Here is a 19,052-nt window from a genome sequence, read left to right as displayed (position 1 = left end):
GTTTGCATTTTAATTGGGATTTTTATTTTGCCATAGGCTAATAGCACAATGGTGCCGGGGCCACAGCTGCAGAGTTGACCATCAGAAGGAGCAGCTATCACTTAGAAAGTCATTAAAGAGAAATCTGAAGTTGGTCATCTTTTCCTTCTTGTCCGTGACAATGAAATACTCTTTCATTAAAAATACATATGTCTCAGTGCTCTCTTTAGAGTTTATGTGTCTGTACCACATTAAGAGCAAAATAGCTTCAACTTGCATGTGGGTCTGGATAGGTGTGGAGGTGAAAAACAAAGGAGAGTTTCTTTGGTGTGGTTCTAATTTGGAGCAATAGCAGTGGGTGGAGGACAGGGTGGCAGGGGAGATGCCTATGGCTGGAAGTCTCTTCTTAAATCACATGTGAACTTAAAGTGTCTGGTCTGCAGAGATGGGCACAGGAAAGAAGAGGGGAAATGGTGGTAAGTTAGCAAAGGTATTTTTGTTGTAAAAAAGAATAAAATAAATTAGACACTGACAAAAATATCATTATATAGGAAATACAGCCTGCGAGCTTTTTTTCTTTTTAATCTCAGGAATGGCCCTCCAAACCCTCACTATTACTTATTAAGTACTTACTGCATGCCAGCCACTACTAGGTATTATTAGACATAACTTGCTAAATCCTTAAGTCAAGTAATTCTTATGACCTGCATTTTTATTGATGAGGAAATTGAAGCATGGAGGATTAAGTAACTAACTTGCCCAGGGCCACCCCGTAATTAAATGCCAGATCCCGGATTTAAACTCCAGTCTGACTACTGCCAAAATCCTTGACTCCTCGGATCCCACGTTCTTTCTGGAAGAAATTTTCCCACAGGATCTCAGGCAGGGTGAGTTCTTTAATTAAGCAAGTTCTCCATTTTGAGAGCTGGGTGAAGGCTGGCAGAAGACCGAGCGTGTCCTTTCAGTCAAACATGGTTATCCGCAGCCCAGTTAGATTTGGACAAAGAGAGGTAGAGAGTGATTTGTGTGTGTGTGTGAGCGCGTCTAAAAATGGTCTATAAAATCACACTAAGAGGGAAACAGAGATTTGAAAGAGGAACATATTTTTATATGTTCCATAACATAGCACAGAAATTGAGGGGAGAAAAAGCCACTCCTAGTGAGCCAAGAATTGAGACGATGGAGTTAAGGAGGGAACCCAGTCAAGTTCCATAAACACAAGTTATTGCTGAATCTACTCTAGTTCAAATAATGACTTTGAAACAGAGCACCAAAGAGTTGCAGCCTCATGTGATGCAATCACCCTACAAGGTGGCGGTGGTCCTGTCCTAGGGCCCTACCCTGATAAAGGGCGAGGACTTCTGCCCATCAGGGCATAAGGCGCGGACGCACACGCTCACCCACCACACTCTCATGTCTCATCTCTTAGGACCACGTGATAACAAAGTCCAGAACTTGCTATGGTCAAGACTACGATCTAGGTACGGAGTTCTGACCGCAAGGCTCTGGGAGGGCTGATCCCAGAGGCGAATTCCCGGGTGGCCTCTGCGTCTTAGGTCCTTAAAACCCTGTCTGTGCAGGCGTGCCTGGTGAAGGAGGCTAAGAACGCAGGCAGGCACAATTCGGGAGCACCCTGAGCTCGTCCCCGCTCTGCCGAACGGCGAGGCACGGTGGACCTCGTGGGAATTCTCTAAGCCTCACCTGAGGCCAGGAATGAGGCCGCCCGCCCGTGTCCAGGGGGCGCTCTTGGACCTGTCGGTCTGAGATTCTTCCCACAGCAGCAACTGAAAACCCCGCCCTCTAAGGGAGTCCATGGTCTGGTCATTTTTTAACTTTTTACGGAGGTCCTGGGGACTGAACCCAGGACCTTGCGCACACTAAGCGTACCCTCTACCACTGAGCGCTACCCCCAGCCCCTCCGAGTATGTTGTCGGCCGGAGCCTTAAGGAATGCCACATTGTGGGGGTCAAGGGCTAAGAACCCAGGGACTGGGGAAAAAAAAAAAAAAAAAAACCCGAGGTTGGTCAAACTGCCGAGAAACCTTATTAAGAGGCAATCAGTCTTCCTCTGGCGACGTGCCGGCAGGAGTGCAGGGCCGCGGCGCCCGACCGCCGGAGGGGTCAGGGCTGGGACAGCCAGCGCGCGCAGGCGGGCCGCCTCCCCTCGCCGCTGAAGGGCGAGCCGCCTCTGCAGGAGGACCTCTGGGTGACCTCCGGGAGCGACGCATGCGGCCTGGCCTCGGACGCCCGTGAGAACGTTCTCTGTTATGTTTATAAACTTTACAGAGTTATGCTCACAGTTACATAACCCCTGTGTGGTGCCACAGTTAATGAAGTGCTGGAAGCTAGAAAAATAGCCAAGATGTTGTTTCGCCCGCGCTCGGCTTTACTATGTAAGGGTTAAACTCGGTGCTAATTTGCTGATGTGACACAGGATGTGATCTCTCTAGCACCAGCCACGGGGTCGAGTCAGTCTTCTATTTCAGGAAACTCACAGCAATCGAATTAATATACAACCATATTAAAGACATGGCAAAGGAGGAACGCTAATGAGTGCCTGAAATTTGCGGTTTAATCCCAACGTAGAACGAAATCGTCCCATAAAAATAGCCATTAAGAAATAATTTGTTGATGCAATGGTTTAGCCTTGTCTTTATTTTTCAGGCGTCAGTCTGAAAAACCAAATTCCCATTTTGAAAAATGCCACCATTCCTGTCCCCTCCTCCCGAAGCTGCGACACGCTTGCCTATTTAGAAAGAGCTCGGCAGCCTTTGCCCTTTGCTTTCTAATGCTCGTCTTTGTAATAATAATGAAAATCCATAAAACGCGACGGCTTCCTCTTTCTATCCATCTCCCGGCACACCGTCAGCATACACATGGTGCCTAAGTGTTGCTTTGCACAGGAGAGGCTCTCCGTAACTGTTGGTTGAGTAAAATCCATGAAGCAGCACACCACTTGCTGATAAAAGATCACTCTTTCATCTGCAGGAGAACCTGGAGGCTCAAGTCAATATTTAATTAAAGAACTAATAGTTGTGCTAAACCTAATGAATTGTTGTATCTACGAATGTCATAACGTTTCTCTCTTAAGAGATCATGAAGGGACTTTGACAGCCAAAGAAGTACTTGGATCAGTAAACTATTTGGAGAACTATAAAAATCTTAGTGCTCAGTTGGATGAATAAAACATTATAGAAATAATAAGTGGCTGGAGCCATATCCTTTCGCTAAAAATATTCCATTTCATAAACACATTGGGAGGGAAACAATGTGATTGTGATATTCAAATATATTCAAGACAACAATATGTTCCTTTCTTCAGCTTTCTCAGAGGACAAAGTTGCACCAGAATCATTTGGGGGGGGTACTTAAAATATTGAAATAATGATATTTGAAATATTTACATTATTTGCTCACATTTTTCAGAGGTAGTATTTTAAGAATTCAGATCTTTTGATCAGGTTTTCTGCCTAAATACTTTAGCTCTAAGCAAACTCCTCAAAACAGAAAAAGTAACATAAACCTCTCTCTCTTTTTTTTTTATGAGACATACAAGACTGGTTACAAGATGAATAAAACTCATAAAAGAAAATAAAACAACCACATATCCAATTGAACAAGATAAGAATTATGATGTTATCTCACCTTTTATCATCTGTGATATGAAAATTTAAAAATCCTCCAATTTTCCTTTGAAAGAAAAATAAGCATATAAAATGTCAACAAGGCTTCTCTTCAATTTTTAACAGACTCATAAAAAAGTAAACTGCAAAAAAACTTGAGAAACATTTTGCATACGATTTCCATAAAGTTGTTTCACTTCCGGAAAGCTCAGAATAGCAGCGCACATGTTCTGGACAGCACAGCGTAGGGAAGAGTGCCAGTGAAGAACATTGCAGATTTCAGAGTTCTCTGATCAAAAATAATGCGTTTTATGTACTTATGATTGAGTATCTCCTTAGGGTTTCAAATCGTAAATGTTGTGGAACCCACCATCACATCCTGAAAGAGAATGCAGACTTTTCAGGAACATTTCATGTCCAGTTTTCTCTAAAGTTGTGTCTGTGCTAACTTCTCTGGTGTTTGGGACGGTGGCTAACCCATTATTTTTCCGTATGAGGGGAAAGCAGGGCTGACACCAGAACAAATGACATTATTTTATCCTGGTACAAATGCAATCAATTAATCAAAAGGAAACAGAATCCAGGTTTAAATCAAATGTAAGAGGCTGGGAGCACATAATGCTTTCCTATAAACTTGCAATAACCTGTTATTTTATTTAACCTGCTTCTCAAAACCTCTACAGGAAAAGCTATTTCCACTTTTCTGAGTAGGACGGTGGCTGAACAGAGGTGAGTTCCAAGTTTGGAAGCATAATCTGAAAAAAAAAAAAACCCAAAAAACCAAAACACTCTTTTCGCCCCAGGAAACACTAAACCAACATCATTTCCTCCTCTGTCGGAATCAGCTTTAAATACATTTTTTCTTACAAATATTTTGGTTGTATTTGTGCCCTGTATATGCAAATGACTACAATGGCCACCATATTTTTTGTAAATTTCATGAAATTCTCCATGGTTTTAATTAATATTAAATATGATTAATCTATCTATGAGGAAATACTTATGCTTGGGGATAATTGTTACAGTTATTTCTTCTGTGTCCCACATAGAGTAATTTCCCCTTGTGCAGAAAACCAGGATTTTGCTGTGGAAAGATGGCTCCCCCCTCCTCCTTGCACCACCACCCATTCAGGCTATGTTGATCGTCTGTTATTAACCATAAGCTGTGGCTCCCAGATGCATCACAGTCTCTTGGTTGCCACAGGTGTTTGGGGATTTGGCTGCAGAGTTCCAATGGGAGCTTGTAAGAGAAATTAAACTCCTTACTCTCAGCTGTGGAAAACACCCAACTGAAAAAGCTTAAGAAAATAATAAAGCCAAGAAACAAAATTATTTGGTAGAAATTATGGCTGTAGGAAAGAAATAGAGGTGAAGGATAGAAAAATCTTAAAATATATTCTTAGGTAAAACGGACAAGAGACAGAAGTGGCTGTGTGTGACTGTGACTGGCTTGTTCATAATGATGGCCCTGAGTATTATGACTGAAACAATGCACACAGACATCACACATTAGCTATCCTGTACCTACAGCCAGTTACCTGCTCAGGGTACAGTGCCTTTCACATGTGAACCCCTGGATTATCAATCATTTGTTTTCCATTAATGGAGCTCATCTTTGAACACATCATGGCTAGAAGAACAGCTCTTTCTCAGTTTAGTGATAATGCTTCTCCATCTTGGTCTCTCTTCCTGAACAGAGAATCCTATTAGAAGAATTTGCTTTTAGCCAGAAGACGACTTTAAAAATTAGATGTACCAGAAAGATAAACATAAAACATATTAGCATCCATCCTACTCTTCCCCATGCAAGAAGATGAAAATAACAGAGCTCAAAGGATAATGAAAAATGTACATTGTATCATTTAAAAATCTGATTCAAATTTGATAATTGGTATCTTCTTTGCACTTACATTTGCCATTTTATGGAAACAGGTTTTAAGAGTCTTCTCGCCACAGGGCATGAAAAGGTGACCCTTAGAAATTCCTTGCATGAGGAGTTCACGGTGGCTCTCAGACTTGGGTGCTCTTTGAAACTTCAGAATATTCAAGGTTCAAGGTGTTAGACTATCATCCTGAAAAGAAACCATTTGACATGCAACATGGGTCACTCTTTAAAGAAATAGCCATAACATGAGAGGCAAATTAGTGTGTTCCAGGAGCACGAACTCCAAAAATAAAGCCAAGCATGCTTGGAGGAGGAGTATGTAGGAACTGACACTTCCTTCTAACTCTGCAATCTTACAATGAATTGGACTTTAAGACAAATTAAAATAAGGGAGCTCCCACCTGAGATAAAGACAGATAAAGGACATCTACCTCCAAAGTAAGCTACGGGTAGGAGACTTCAATGAGTGCAGGTCAGCTACAAACACTGGCAATGATAGGAGACTACGATTTTTCTTTTGGGAGAAATGTTTCCTTTACAGCTTAATGGAGAAGTTTGAATCATCACACAACTTTAAAAAAGTATTTATAAAATCTAATGATTTTTTTCAGAAATTAAAAATGGTAGAGAGAGAAACTTTAATACTGTGAACCATAACATATCTTGTAAAGTACCTGTATTTCTTGGAGATACCTTCAAGTCACAATTGCTCGTATGATTTATTTTTCTGATAATCTCTGAGATCATAAGAGCAGGATTTTTTGAATGACTATTACTACTAATTATTAATTATGGCTTTTAAGTTGGCTAATTAAGAATTTTGAACAAAATAATCATATTTTACCTTCTAACACTTGTACATACATATATGCGCACATAAACAAATGACAAACAAGTTATTCTAGAATGTTGTAATTACCTTAGGGCCTTCTATAGCACCCCAATAGAAAAGCTCTCACCCTCTAGAAATTCTATAATATTAAGGATACGAGTTCTTATGGCTTTGAGCCCACAGTCCTCCATCAGTGTTACCTGTGTGCATGACTGCTTGTCACAGACAACCAGAAGCTCTCAGAAGGCCTCTTTCTGAAAAGCCTCTACAGTTTTTAGACCTAAGCCGCAGAACAGCAGCAATTAGTAATGAATGAATAAATAAATGTGGGTAACTTTTTCTTCTTCTAAGAGACATCAGACAAGTCTCACAATTTCCTTAAGTGGCATTTCATTTCAGGCTTATAAATGAACAGTAGCCCAAAATAACTGAAGCTCAAAAAGAGAGGGCCAGTATAAGAAAGTCATCGTTCCCAACAGGACGCACTTCCCTGCTATAATATTCTCAACGCTAAATTATTTTTTACTTATGTTTCATTGAAAAAAATGGAACCTAAACGTCCAAAAACAATAGAATTAGGTGGATTAAGATGTGCTCATATAACTAAATATCACACCTAAAATCCTGTTTTAAGGAGTTTTTAATGACTTGGAGAGAAGCTTATATTTGCTTTGTAGAGAAAAAATGCATAATGTAAAATTGATTTTTGTTAAAAAAGGAAGAAAAAGAAGGTCAAAGGGAAAAACAATTATAAATCTCTTTGTAAGAGCATTTGAAGTCAGTTTTACTCTTTATGTATCTTTGTAGTTTCTAAAATTTCTATTATAAGCATATAATAGTTTTATAATTGAAAAGTTACAAAATTGTCAGGGGAGAGGTTTGAATGACAAAGAGGGTTTTTTAAAACTACAACCCCCCCCAAAAAAAAACTCTTAAAAAAATCTGCTTTTCATTAAGGAAACTCCAAGAGAGCTAAGATAGCAAATGTCAACACTATAACAGTACAGATGTTACAGAGGACTGAAGATATTAAAACTTTTTAGTTCTCTCTCTCAAAATTATTACCAAACATCCTCTATCCACATTTATTTATTCTGAAATTGGAACAGCCTACTTTTTCTAAAAGCTGTTAATAAACCTTATAATACCCTCTTACAAGAGATAGTTTATAAATTTGTATTGCCAGCTACAATTCAAATTCTCTCTTTACCTACCTGACCAGTCGCCCTCTTCCCTTCCTCCTTTCCTTTCTTCTTTCCTTCCTCCCTCCCTCCTTTGTTTCCTCCCTTCCTGCCTGCCTTCCTTCCTGCTTTGTAATAGGATTGAATTCTCTGGGCTCAGGCAGGACAGACTACTTCCCTGGTCCACCATCTACTTACTATGTGGCCTTGGGCAAATTTTTAACACACAAAATCTCAGGTTTCCTCATCAGAATTGGTTTCACAAGGACTAGATGAACAAGTCCATATAAAATGCTTGGGCTCTGTTGGATGCTCAGTGCTCATGGTCCTCCTGTGATGGAGTCATCTCCACCATGTTTCCACAACCTCTGGTAAAATGTCTGCACATAACAAGTACTACTAAAGGCATGGTTACTAAGTGAGTGGAGATAATTCTTAACAGACTAAAGTCTTCCAAGTCAGATATTTGTCCTTCATTAATTTTGGGCAAAAGTTGTTCTGATTTTGTTCAAATTCTATTTAATGATGGATTGATCCCATGATGCAGATATATCCCAGATCTGCAGATGGATGCAGGTCTCCCAAATCTATCTTTAGGAGTGAAAGATGTGTCTGTCCCACTGCACTGCTACCACCCTGCTCTGCAGAGAATCACCTCACCTCACCCCAGGCCAGGCTTCTTCCCAGGATCAGCCTGCATCTCATGGCTGATCACTCCAGAGGTAAAAGAGTGGTTCTCTCTTCCATCTCTGAAATTTAGCCCGTTCCCAAAGCTCCCAGGAACTTGGCCGAGGCCTCCTTTGAGGCTGCATTAAAGCCCAGCCCCCAGGCCTGCTTTCCTCCCCCACCCCAAAGTGGGGACCCCACATCAACTGTTCACTATCCGCATCTCAGGGTGAACTTCCTGGCAAACATATCTGTGGTACCCCTGAAGTCCGATCTTCAAAATCCACCTTTTCCTCTAGGAAAATGCCTTTCAAAAGCCTTACAGTGCCATCTGTATTTTTAAATGACTGGCTGTGTTTATTAAGCTTCCTGTAATGCAGAAACATGTCTATGAATGTTTCATGGAATGCTCCTGTAAAACTACAATTTTTCAGTGAATCTCTCTACCTCCCAGTTCCCCAGGGACAAATAAAACTTTCTGAGTCAGAGTTGGAGGTAAGCAGACTCCAAGGGAACGGTTCCCTCCTATATTTTAAAATAGTATAATTTATAACATGAAATTAAAAACAACATAAATTAGTAATTCAGTCTCGGCATTCCAATTTAATGAACTCGAAGTTTCGTTGCATTATTGTTTTGTTCCACTGGACCATTCTTTTGGTGGATGAACATAAAGTTCTTCTTTATTAATAAATAAGCGTATAAAAAAATTAAAGGTGCCCTCTCTGCAATTACATTGATGTCTCATAGGAGTGAAAGTTCAATAATTTAAAATATTATTTTTTAGCGTATTCACAACCACAGTAGACAAGAAAGTGAATTTTGTGTCTTTTTAGTTTAAACTCCTTTTAAGTGCAGTGTAGCAAAGCAATTGCTCCCTAGTGGCACGTGAGAAGCACTTACTGGGAAAATTGTTATTGGATTACAGTTCTGGCGGCATTAAATGTGAAAAAAAGGACATTTCTGACATCCGAAAAGTGACCAATGATCAGAGATGTGTAACATCTACATAAGATTCAAGTTCAATGTAAGACTTCTTGTCTACCTAAAACAAAAGTGACACACGGGATCTTAGTCCTGGTTCATTCATTACTATTTCACAATACCTTATCTACTGTAATTTGGGATACACAGCAGATGCAAAAATCTTCTACAGATTTTTAAAAGCTCTGAAGACCTGGTAAAGGCATTTCCCTAAATGCTCATCCTTATCGAGACGTCACAGTCTCCTTAAGAGATCTTATTTGCCTCTGAAGAATGTAGGTCTGTTGTGGAATGTCACTGCTGTGTGCAAGACTGCTATTCCCTAAATTGTTTCCTTAACTGTCTGTTACTTGAGCAGCCACTGCCCTTGCTGTTTGTGCCTCTCCTGTTTGTTCCCACCAGCTCTTGCTCATGCTTTGGCTTCTCTCCATTTTGACCACTTTCATTGTTCCATGCACCTTCAGCCTACTCTCAGACAAATAGTAAGCTCTGGGAGCACAAGGGTCCTGTCTGTCTTATTCCCAGCTTTACCCTCAGCACATTGCCCAGTTTCTGACATGGAGTGGGTACAGAACGCCCGTCTGCCCACTGGATGAGTGTGTGGGTGAATATTTGGCTTCTACCTTCATTTCCCAGGCTAACTAGTGTCTCCCTCTTCTAACACTGTGTATATTACAACATCAAACAGATTGTTTCTGGTCAAACAATTCATGGACTATCCCACATCTGCTCATCCCTTGGGTAGTTCTGTCATGAATTAGAACTAAAACTTAATGATTTGATGAACTCTGTATCTTTTTAATATCCAAACATAATTCTTTAAGAGTAGAATGAGAAAGAACTTCCAGATTTAGTACTATGAGAGGCAAGATATCTTAATTATCCTGCTATAAAAAATCTACATAAATATATACTAAATTCAAAAAATTTTCAACTGAGTAGGCAAGAAGGTAGAGAGAATCCCCAGGGACCAAATGTGAGTGACAGCGAGAGTCTAGACTAGTAAGGCCTTTGAAGGTCCAAATAAAAGCACACGAGGCTGGAATAGCTGAGTGGCAACTACTGTTCCCTTAGAACCAGAAGTTCAGTCTTGATGGCTGTGACAAAGACAGGAAGCAAACCATAGAGGGCTCTTAACTTGGAGATTCTGATAGGACAACATCACGTAAGGCCAAGACCACAAGGGTCTTCACCCAGAGGATGGGTGAAGGAGAAGAAAGCTTGTCTTATAAGGAAATAACAGAGAAATTTATGTCTCAGTAGAGATGAAATTTTCTCCTGTTAATTCAGAAGCCAACCTTCACTCAAGTTTATCGCTCATACATATTCACACTACCTGTTTTAGCCAAAAAAAAAAAATCCAGAAATTATTTTAAGAGATATTCTTGTTTGGAAGTTCCAAATTAGAAGAAACAAATATCTTTACAGAGGAAGGCCCCTCAAAACTAGATCTCAAGTCATTTCCCCAGAAAAAGTTGATCAAACATAGAATTGAACAAAACAGCACATAATGAAATAGAGATATTCATTCAAATATACGATGGCTGCAATACATTGAAATGAACTAGGCACTCCAGTTAAATAAAAGACAAATATCGGATGATGAAGCTTTGTTTTCAAAATCCATATATATGTATTTCCAGTCTCCCCCCCAAAAAAAACCCCAAAATATAGGACTAAAAAATGCTTAAAGTAAAAGGATAAAAAAGAAATACTGAACCAAAAAAAGGATTAAATATTGTAATAATAAAATAGTTTAAACAATGAAAAGTAGATTTCAATATTAAAAGCATTACTGTATATTAAAATCATCATTAAGTAATTCAAACAGATTTACATCTGGAAGATATGAAGTTTTAAAGGTGTTCATTGCTATTAACACAGTTGAAAATAAATATAAATCAAAAATAGGAAGAACTACATGAAGAAACTGATAAATATGCTTTAATTGAGGGATATTTTAACACAACTTTTTAAAATTGCTAGATTGAGCAGACAAAAATGAATGAGAATATAGATTTGTAAAACACACATAGCAAACTTAATCTAAAATATCTATGTAAAACATAAGCACCTAGCAATTGAATTTGAAAATTGACCACCTACTAGACCATTACACAATTCTCAACAAAATCTGAAACACTTTTAAATGACTAATGAGTCAATGAATAAATCATTATGAAAATTAGAAAATAGTACAGAATAATAATAAAAATACTAAAAACTATATATCAAAACTTAAGAAATGCAGCTAAAGTGGTCTTTAGAGGAAAAATTATAGCCTTAAAATGCTAACATTAGAAAAATATAGAGGTTTAAAATTAATAAGCTATATACATCTAAGTTTCAGAGTTTGGAAAAAGTACAAAACACACCCTAAGAAAATGGAATAATAAAAAAGATAAAAGCAGAAATTAATGAAATAGAAAACAAAAAATGAGTAAAACCTAAGATTTGTTGTTCAAAATGATTAGTAAAATTTATAAAACTCAGACAAGATTGACCAGATAATTGTAAAAAATTTCAATATTTAAAAGGTGTCATTTTAACAAAAGCTATTGAGTTTTAAAAGAATTTTTGAAAAAATAGCATGAATCATTCTCTGGCAATAAATTTGAGAACATCCATAAAAGAGATATAGTCCTAGGAAAATATAACCAAATCTGAGTCAAGGAAAAAAACAAAAAGAGAGAGAGAGAGCGTGAACATACATAGTCCTTTAGCTGTTAAAGAAATTAAAACAGAGGTTAAAAATTCCCCACCAAGAAAATTTTATATTTCAAGTAATTTTACAGAATGATTATACTGAACTTTCAAGGAACACATAATTTCTGCACAAAAAATCTGGCAGAGAATAGAAGAGGAAAGAATATGCCCCCAAGTCATCCTATGAAATTTTTAGTGTAAACTGAAAAGTAACACCAGACAAGGACTGTTTGAACAAGGCAAATCACCAGCCAATCTCACACATGAGCGTAGATGCCAAAATCCCAACACAAAACTAACAAACAGAACTTCCTTATGTATAAAAAAGAAAATATATCAAATACATTGTATGCTTATTATAGAAATACAAATGTGAGTCAACATTAGAAATTCCATTAACACATAACTTTATTATATTTAGCAGATTAAAAGGGAAAGAAACATAAAATCTTCTCAAGATGCAGAAGCTTTTGATGATATTCAAATTTTATTCATGAAAAAATCCCTAAACAATAGAAAGAGAGAAGGGATTTTCTTAAAATGATGCAGGACATCTGCAAAAAATTCTATTACAATCTACTACAATTATGATAATTAATGGTAAAACTTTAAAATGTTTTCTTTAAAATCAATTACCTGAAAAATGCCAGCTTTCAACTCTTCTATTATAGTTAAGGCTCTTATCCATGTAGTAAGACCAAAAAAAAAAAAAAAAAAAGACAAGGATTAGAAAAGAAAAAGTATAAATATAATATACTGAAAATATAGCAATATACAAAGATCTAAAAGACTATTACCCAGAAATTGTTAGAATTAATAAAAAGGTTTACTAAAATGCCAGCTATGAAAAGAGCTAGTTACATTTCTCTATACTGGTAATAATTAAAAATACAAAGTTTTAAAAGAATATTACTCATATTAACAGCACAGAATATAAGGGACCCGGGGATCCAATCTAACAAAACATATGCAAGAACTTTGTGGAACAAAACCTTACATCTATTCAAGGGATATTAATGAAGACCCCTAAATTTAGAGGTATACCATATTCAAGGATAGGGAGACCTAATTTCATAAAGACATCAATCCTCCCCAATTTGATCTGCAGATTCAGTGCAATGCTGACTAAATTTCCAAGGTTTTCTCCCTCATGCGTAGAGGATGAGTAATGTGATTCTGAAATTCATATGGGAAAATAAGAGAACAAAAACTGTCCAAGATGTTCCTGAAGAAGTCGGAGTGATCAGCATTATCATATACCAAGACTTATTAGAACTAAAGTGATGAAGATATTATGGTATTGGTCAGAAACAGACAAATAGATGAGTGGATTCAATAGAGAACCCAGATACAGACCCCAAAGAATATGATATTTGATGTGCAAAACCTGGCAATGCAATCCAATGGGGAAAGCATGGATAATTCAATAAATTAGTATGGGACTCATGGTTATAGATATGCAAAAATCCAGCCTCACAACATACACAATTTTTTGTGGCCTAATGGCTGAAATGTGAGGGGGGTAAAAAACCAAAATCTTTCGGAAGAAGTTTTGGAGAATATTTGTATGACCCTGGGATAGGATCAAAAGGACAGATCATAAAGGTAATGGCTGATACATTTCTCTTCATTAAAATTTATAACCGTTCATCAAAAGTTAGCATAAAGAGAAAAAAAAAGAAACCAAAAAATGGAAGCATATATTTGCAATATATATAGAAATAACAAAGGAATGACATCCAGAATATAAAAAGAACAAATCAATAAAAAGATACATATTAAAATGATCAGAAGATTTGACTAGCATTGTATGTAGGAAGAAACATGCTTAGCCCCAAGGTAGTCAGCTCATTACTCATCAGATAATCAAAGTGAAACCCATCATATGATACCATTTCCTACCCAACAGATTTTAAAGGATATAAAAGCCTGACAGTGTTAGATGTTTCCAGGGACATGGGCAATTAGAACATACTGACGAGAGTATAAATTGATGCGACCACTATTCAAACCAATTTGAGATGATTTTGGAAAGCAGTTCAGCTCCCAGGCAGTGGTTCTCAAAGTGTGATCCGAGAGTTCTTCCAGGCTGTCTGCAAGTCCTCTCCTGTCCAACCACATACTTGTACAAGACCAGATTTTTCTCAAAATCTTCAACCAAAACTATAACCCCAACAAACTGAATGAAGCACAGCTTCGAGAACTTAGTTGTTTTCCTTAAAGTCAGACATGAAAAGATTTTTTAAAATTTAGAATAATGTCACTCTTTTCATTTATTTATCTTTGTTTTAAAAAATAGTCATTCTTTGTAAAAATGTTATTAGTATTAACATGTAATGAGATTATTATTAGTTTTAAATAAATTAATAAAATGTGAACATTGTTGAATTTTAATTTCTAATAAGACAAAAATATATAGATATAATCTACATAAACAAGGCTCTTAGGTGTCCTCAACAATTTTCCAGAGTGAAAAGGGGTCGTGAGACCAGAAAGTTTGATCACTTCTGCACTTTTTTTTGCAAGTATAAATAAGAAGACATGCACAATAATGTAGTATAGAATACATGTAGTGAAAATACATGAGATTTATCTGTAGGCACTCACATGAATGGGCTTCAGAAACATGATGTTAGATGAGAAAAGCAAATTATATCTATGGTATAAATTACTGGATCTAAACAATACAATATATCGTTCAGGGAGAAATACGTGTGTAGCAACCTACAAAAAATAAATAGGGAAATACAGGACATAAAATTTAGGATTGTGATTAACTCCTGGGAGACAGGAGGAGTATCAAGGAACTTCAAAAATGTCCGTGTGTTCTATTCATGCAGCAGTGTGGTAGTTACATGGTGTTTATTTTTAGTTTCCAAACCATACTCATAGATTGCAAATATTCTTCTGTGCTTAGTATTTAATTAGAACATTTTTCATTTAAAAACAAGGCATTTGAATGAAGGAGGAGGGGGAGAAAAGGGAGAGAAAAGAAAAAGGAAGGAAGGACCAAGGCAGGCAGGGAGGCAGGCAGTATTTTTTCCTGAACTTTAATGAGGGCTAAATAAATCTATTAAATGCAGCTCCTCCAATGTTCACCAACTTTTCTGTGCGGAGGGGAGATAACCTTTTGGGGAAAGATATCACCTGCTCAGGCCTAGACTTCCTAAAATGCTGTTAAAACACCTATTTTAAAGCTCTTTCAGATAAAGAGACACATTTGTGATGAAAGAGACGCTGAGCAGATTTCTCGCTAGGATCGCCCCAATCCCACATACAGTTTACAGAGCTGGACAGGTTATCGGGATCAGGCGACACGGTCTCCAAAAGGGGTGAGAGTTTTCATTTGAAACCCTGGCGTCCCTTCCCAGGACAACCGACCCCCTGGCTCCTGACCCTCACTCCAGACCTCAGGTGAGGCAAACACACCAGCCTGCCAGGCTGAGCCCAGTGACCCTGCAGCGTCTCCCGGGAACACTGCTGCCGGGGCGCGGCGCCCTCCAAAGGGGAAGCTGGGACAGAGGATAGTGGGAGCCTGGGTGCAGGACTTTTCATTATTTCCTAATTGGAACAAGTGAGTTTTTTTTTTTTTAAACTACCCTTTCCATGGCTGCTTTGTATTCTTTTAATTATATAATTAGCAACTTTGGCACGTATTTTGACACTTTTTAATTGTGTTTCTAAATATAATTGGGGAAACAAAGAAATATACCTAGGAAAAGGAAAATGGGAAATTAAGGGGGAAAATGTTTTTTTTAAAAACTGCACTATTTAGACTTAACACTCGCCCCAGCAACTATTCCTAACGGTAGCTCCAGGGACTAGCGGGGATCCGGAGACACACTTTCTGTCACAATATCATCGTTTTGTATACTAGGAATCAAAGATGTAGGGAAATGCTAGACCCCTTCCTGAAATGTGAAATACCAGCAGAGTGTCAGCTCACCCTCTAATCCACTTTTTCAAATACCCAGCATACTTGTAGCACAATGATTTATTGAGAAATTAATGTGGCAGAATAACCACACTGAAAATTAACTGTGTGCCTTACAGGCTTACTATGAACTGTTGGGAACCTATTTTTTTCCCCAATGCTTTTTAAAAGGGGGCAGCCAAGGCTGTAGAATTTGGTGGTTTTAGCCTCCCAGAGTTGAGAGGTCTTTGCCAAACTAAGACTCTGTGAGGGTTTGTTTGAAAACAGAAGGAGAAGACGAGATTCTGTCCTGCTCAAGGTGTGAAGACTGAAGATGGGAAAGGAACAGTAAGTACAGAGGCCTCGGAAGTCATGCAGGGTGGGTCTCCAGGGACAGGCTGTGAGAATAGAAGAGGTGGACGTCATGGGCAAAAATGTGGTGGTCTTGGACTGTCACGATTATTGTGCATTTCAGCAGTGATCACGATGCACTGAAAGCCAGAGGGTTAAATACTCCTCCATCCTCCACAGTTTCTTAAGTTCTTGGTTGTGTAAACTCCCGGATTCTTACACAATCTTCAGACAGAGAGGGACCCCAGACGATTGACTGAGATTGGATTTCCCAACAACTCTATTGAGTGGACAAGGAGATAGGGAGGAGGGGCGAGGTTAGGTTTAACCTGATTTAAGAAATCACACTTCACAGAGCACATTTGCCTTACAGAGCCCACGCAGCCTGGGAGTCGGGGGGTTGAGCTCATTTCTTATTGCACAGCACAGGACGTTAGAGCCAAATGGTCAAGATTGTGGTTTTGGAGGCAGACAGCTTGGTCCTTGCTCTGCCTCTTATCTCCTCAGTCTCTGAAAGCTAAGGTTTTCTCACCTATGAAAAGGGGAGTCTGCCAGCCTGGGTCTCGCCTCGCAGATAATTGGGAAGACCCCATCTGATAGCTTCATAGGGCTTCGCATATTAAAGACGTTCAGTGAGTACTAGGCACCATTTTAATTATGATGTCCCCCTTGACTAAGCGTCTAAAGCGGGCTGGACCTGTGCTAGTGTCTTTCACCCACATGCTCCCACCAAATCCTTCAGGCCACCCTGAGGGGTGGATTACACAGATTAGGAAACTGAAGGCTCGAAAAATTAAGTGTCTGCCCATGTCCACAAGGAGTAGATGGTTAAGCCTGGCCTGAGACATGGTTACTCTTTGCTCTGATAATTTTAGAAGAATTATAATCTTAAACTCTTCCTTCCTGATTATGATGTTGTATTAACAATAGCTAGCAAATACTGGGTAACTTCCACGTGCCTGGCTCTAGACTGGGAATTTAACTTCTAGTTCATCATTTTCATCTCACAATAAACCAATGTGATAGTTACTCCATCTCCATTTTATGGATGAAAAAACTTAAAGAGTCATAGAGAAACACAGTGTCATACAAGAGTTGTAGCTAAAATTGCAATCTGCCTGAATTCAAAGACTTTGCTCCCTCCCTCCCCCACTATAATTCACTAGCTCATATGGCCCAGGGTTTCCACTCCCAGGCATTTACCTAAGAGAAGTGAAAGTACACATCCACCCAGATTTGCACAACACTTATAGTCTTAGCCACATTGCTCACAATATTCAAACTTGGGAAACAACCTAATTGTCCATCAGCTGGTGACTGGATTGACCAAATGTGGTATGTTTATACAACGAAATACTACTTGGTGATAAAAAGGAACACATTACTGTTGTATGCTCAGACAGGGACAAATCTCAAAAGAATTAGGCTTAGTGAAAGAAGCCAGCACTGGAAGACACATATATAATTCAATTTATGTCAAATGGCCAGAAAAAGAAAAATATACAGAGATAGAAAGTACATTATGGCTGCCTGGGGCAGGGGCTGAGATAAAAACGTGGCTGCTGCTTCTGCAGATAAAGTCTCAAAATGAGTTGGACCTTTCTTACACCACCCAAAGCAGCAGTGTGCCATGGGCATGCTGGCTCGTCTCTTCAGGTGGAAGGCATGGTGGTCCTGCCTTGGTTTCTTTTCCCTGAAGTATGTTAATCAGTCATTGCTCCATGGGAATAAAATTCAGGAAATGAGAGGACAAAATTTGACTTCCTTTTAAATAAAATACCATAGTTAGAAAACAAATTCTATACCTTTAGTCGATGTAAAAGAGCTAAAAGAATCTGATTTCAACAACTGATTCGAATAAAGTCATGTTTATTCTTCTAGCAAGTTCACTCCATTCTTTCTGTTATAGAAGTTATAGAGAAAATGAAGTGCACCAAGGAGAAAAAGAGATCTGTGTCTGTCTGGTGGGTGTGTGAGTATGTGTGTGCGTTGGAAGGAGTGAAAGATTGCCCAGGCTGAAGAAAGCGTGTTGATATCCGTCCGTAAAGAAGCCTAAATTAATTCCACACCAACTAAGACATTACATCCGGAGGCCCAACTGGGTAAAATTACAGCTAGAATTCAATAGATATTAAATAACAATAATAAAATAATTGGCAGCTTTAGATTTTAATAAGGGGTCATTAGTTGCTCTTTCTATCAATATAATGGGCCATAAAGATGAGCTCTTGCCCAGTTATAGTTATTAAAGACCACTATTTTTTTTCTCCTAAAAATACAATGCCTGAAGATGCTGTATGGAGATTCCAATTTGGTTCATGACATCCTGACACCTTGGCTGAGAAAGCCAACAGGGACATTCTGCATTTTGCCTTTTCAAACCTGACCCTGGCCTGGCCTTGCCACATGTCACATCTTGAAGATTCTTCTCCTTATCACTTTTCTGTAAGCCTCAAAGAAAATTTACCTGGATAAGTGCCACCTCTTGGTCTTAACACTTAACATCTAGTAAGGAGACAAAAAAAAAAAAAAAAGATATGGTTGGGAAAACAGAGAAAAGGCAAGTTGAATTTGAAGGGCCAAACTGACATTCTAGGTCAAAGACCCATGCCTTGTGTGCTGGTTGAAACTCATCTGGAGAAGCACGCAGACCGCAGTGTTTCTGAGAGGGTAAGAACAACGCTTAGAAGCTCGGCAAACATCTTACAGGAAAAACAAAGTTAAAGCCCAGATCATGAACTCAAAAGCCTTCTAGGAGACCAGCACGTACTAAAGGTGAGCAGAGCAGGCCAGGGATGGTGAACAGTTTTCAGTGCCTTGAAGAATTAGTCTTGTTCCAATTTTTCTTAAAAACGTTGACTTGGTTCTTCTTTCTTCACCCATCCTTTGACAGCAAAATGGGTTCAGGAAATATTAACTCTTTTCTTAAGAAA

At 38.5% G+C, this 19,052-nt stretch overlaps 1 long non-coding RNA gene across 1 annotated transcript; it reads right to left on the bottom strand.

The window, feature by feature from the left end:
- Nucleotides 1-2,528: 2,528 nt before the first annotated feature.
- Nucleotides 2,529-3,668, bottom strand: LOC116281221 (uncharacterized). The gene is made up of 2 exons (XR_012079575.1): nucleotides 3,624-3,668; nucleotides 2,529-2,972 (listed from the first exon to the last, which is right to left on the bottom strand). It is a non-coding gene; the product is annotated as an uncharacterized lncRNA (long non-coding RNA).
- Between the last annotated feature and the right edge of the window lie 15,384 nt (nucleotides 3,669-19,052).

The sequence above is a fragment of the Vicugna pacos genome, chromosome 13 (assembly GCF_048564905.1).
Source record: "Vicugna pacos chromosome 13, VicPac4, whole genome shotgun sequence".
Classification (NCBI taxonomy): domain Eukaryota; kingdom Metazoa; phylum Chordata; class Mammalia; order Artiodactyla; family Camelidae; genus Vicugna; species Vicugna pacos.
This window is presented reverse-complemented; position numbering and strand designations above follow the sequence as displayed.